The 3,702-nt window shown below is 38.2% G+C and overlaps 1 non-coding gene across 1 annotated transcript; it reads right to left on the reverse strand.

The window, feature by feature from the left end:
* Positions 1-687: 687 nt before the first annotated feature.
* On the reverse strand, positions 688-816 carry LOC111727090. The gene has a single exon (XR_002774722.1). It is a non-coding gene; the product is annotated as a small nucleolar RNA SNORA11 (small nucleolar RNA).
* Between the last annotated feature and the right edge of the window lie 2,886 nt (positions 817-3,702).

Below are 3,702 nucleotides of genomic sequence, written 5' to 3' on the forward strand. Positions count from 1 at the left end.
TGCTGAGTTAGCTGAAGAAACAATATGCATGTTGCCAAAATCAAGGCAGTACTATTCTGAGCCTCCTTGCTAAGGTCCTCTAGCTCTCCTTGGTGGTCATGAAGAATACACTAGGAGAAGGGCTGGTGAAGATGTATAAATTACAGGTAAAGCAGAGGTCATTTGTAATTACCTAGAAGAGAGTGGTCAAATTCTTGGTTATTTGGTTACTGACATCAGTCTCTGAGCTATAAAACGTTTTGTTCAGCCAGGTGCACTGGTGCACACCTGTAGTCCCAGCTACTTGGGAGGCTGAGGCCAGAAGATTCCTTGAGCCCAGGAGTTTGAGTCCAGGAGGGGTAACGCAGACAGACACTGATTCTCAAAAAAAAAAAAAAAAAGAAAAGAAAAAAAAATCGTGTTAATTATTTACTTGTGCATCACTGATATTTGTTGAGTATTGCTTTTATTCTAGATATATATTTTAAGTAAAACCAGCATAAGACAGTACTAACTTTACAACATTAGAAACAGAGGAAGTTTAGACAGAAGCCCTCCAACTCCAGTTTGGCAAAAGGCTATTGTTTTTTCTTAATTTTCCAACATTGTCTTAGGCAATTTTTCAAACATAGAGTATAGTTGAAAGAATTATATAGTGATCCTCCATACACCCACCATGTAAATTTTATAATTTTTTTCTTCTTCTTCACATGTAGGGAATTTGTTCATAGGGAGACCACAAGTTTTGGGCCCCTTATCACAGTGACCCCAGATTCCTGTTGGGTGTGCTGTAAACAGAGGAGCCGTTCTTCAGGGCCCCTGCTCTGAGTACACCCCTAAGAAAGCTATTTTTAACAACATTTACCATTATGCTAAGCATTTTACAAAAATAATTTCATTAGTTCTCACAATAAGCTTAGAAAATGCTCTTACATATCTCCATTTGCAGAAGACAATGCTTCCTTGCTGGCTCTGATGTAACCATCACCTTATAAATTACATACGCTCAGCTGGAAAGTAACTAAGCTTAAGTATGAATATCAAGCTCCAAAGCTTGTGGTCTTTCACCAGACCACGCCCGCAGCATCTCTGAGGATGACACATAGCCTGAATAAGAAAACTGGCCCTCTCTTCTCTAGTGTTTTTTTTCATCATTCTCTCCCTGCCATTTTCCCAAAAGTATTAATGAGAACAAGTTACAGCATACCAAAAATGGAAAAATACCAGTTTTCTCGCTGAGTAGTCTTCAACTTCTACATATAAATCACCATAAGATTTGGCTTCTTTTGCCCTCAAATACGAGAAAGTTCTCTCCTCAGTCACACACCAGAATCTGAATCAACTACTTGGTCCTAGACTGGTTTATTGCTGGGGAAGCTCTTAGGTAGACAAGGTGTTAACATATAGGAAATCACATTGCCTCTCCCCTTCTGTCTATAAGACAGAATTCCTTTTGTGCTGAACATGTTTCCCTGGATCGTGTGCAGATCCGTGGGTCTGAGTAAGGAGAGCACTGTAACTGCTCAACGGGGAAGTGAATAGCCCTGGAAGATGACAAAGGAGGGGAAGAAGAGACCAGAGTCGTTGTGCTCTGGATTTGCAAAGAAATTAGGGGAGTTTGGAGAATGAGAAAATGAAAGATTTGGGGAGCAGCTTGAACATATATGAGAAATGGAGAGAGTTATGAAAAGAAAATTTTAAGACATTTACTGAGTGGTATTAATATAATCTCAGCTCCTGAGTCATGTGCCTAAAAATATGTTAACTAATGTTCAACCAGTTTTTGGAGACTGGACTAGTATTTCCTCGCTAAGACTGGGCCACAAAGTAAATGGATTTTACAGCTGTTCCACTCTCTAAAGTGTTTGCAAAGACACCAGTGCTGAGGCTTAGAAAACAATACCCCCAAAGTGTGATGCTTGGGCATGCTGAGGGCTTTCCACTAAAGAAGCAAGCTCGGAACCAAGATCTCTCTGATCGTCTCTCCTCTATGTTTCTTAGATCACAGGCAGGGGCTTTCTCTGAAGTTTCTCTTACCTAACTAAGGGAAGCTTCTCCCAAAGGAATGTGATTATCTTGAACCCTCACCCAGGAATCTACATTAACCAAAGAAGACTAACTCCTATAGACAGAGAAAAGACTAAAAGTCTCCAGCCCCAGGACAGCACACCCGGATGGTTTTCACCTATTCTTAGGGATGCTACCCAAAGGACTGACAGCTACATCTTAGACAACTTCTGTTCACAGTGCAGTTCTTTCTCTTACCTTCCTATCACTTGGGTCACTGCTTCCCCCCAAAACTGAAAACTTTATTTCTGTTGCTCAAAATATTATTTAAGCTTCAACCATCTGGTCTTTCTTTAAGTCTCATAGTTTGCGAGACCCCCATGCACTAGTGTGTCTAATAAGTTTGTATGACTTTTCTCCTGTTAAACTATTGTCAAGATTATTCAAAAGACTCAAATTATTCAGCCTTCAGAGAATGTAAGGAAAAGTCCCCACCAGAAAAACAAAACCAAAAACAAAAAACCCAAAACATGATGGATATAACGTGAGAGTCTGGAGTACGACTTCAGGAATTCTGGTCTTTTAGGAAAGAAGGAAGACCAGTGGCATTTTGCAGGCTCTATGCCTGTAAAAAAGGATTGGATTCAGCAGCAGTTGGGTGTACACTCTCCCCAGTTAGTCCTCATGACAGCAGGTAGTGGAGAAGATGGGGAAAAGCCTTCTACTTTCTAGGACCTTCTTTCTAGGTCTTCTTTTTGTGGCAAGAGAAAGAAACGTTCTAACTATCAACATTTCCTCAAAACATATCAAACCATGGTAAAAATAGAGGCACAAGAATATTAACAAATTAACAGTATTTTACTGGCTCCATTCCTTACCCTTACAGAAATCCTACCTCCTTTCAATTCTTCCTTATTTAAGCGGCTTTAAAATGTTGTTTTCTATAAAGTCTTGAAGAATCCCTCTTAGCCTCCACTGCCACCACCATTTTACTTCTCTCCAGTTCTGGGTTCCTCATGGACTTATTGCATGAGTCACCAAATGTGTAAGTGATTTTCTGAAAACTGATCTTCTTTGCAAACACACGTTTAACAGGTATTTTCAACATATTTTTCAATCTATCTCCATTTATAGTTGATGAAAGAATATTTTTGACTGATTTTAATTTCACATGATGTACCAGATACAGGTAATTTCCAATAATATAGTCTTAACCATAAGGATGAGATTTATAAAAATCTCATTTCACAATAGATTGCAGAAATTGCAATAATTTCGATGTCTTAGATTCCGTGAGATTAATTCTACTGGCTTTCAAACAGTCACATATCTCTTATTAAAAGATGACCAGAAAAGTCATCATAGATTTCATTTGTATTTGGCAAGGATTTCTGAAGTCTTTCTTCTTGGCAAATAAATCTTCAAGAAAATGGCTGAGTGGTCACAAATATTGGCTTTATCTGATCCACTGCTTTAGAGTGAGCAACAGAGCTTGAGGTAAATGACTGAGTCGTTATAACATTTTCCTTTCCATATCTTCAGGCAATATAAGAACATCACTTCTGGTTAATATCTACTAATAGTTTGAACTTTATCTGTTGGTTATAATCTAATAATATTTTATATAAAAACTTCCTAGTAACTAATGAGTAAATTTTAATGAAACCACTACTTCAACAAAAGGTACTTATTTAAGGTAACTACTAATTTATATCA

This window comes from Otolemur garnettii, unplaced genomic scaffold (assembly GCF_000181295.1).
Source record: "Otolemur garnettii isolate 467f Iridium unplaced genomic scaffold, OtoGar3 scaffold00093, whole genome shotgun sequence".
In the NCBI taxonomy this organism is placed as follows: domain Eukaryota; kingdom Metazoa; phylum Chordata; class Mammalia; order Primates; family Galagidae; genus Otolemur; species Otolemur garnettii.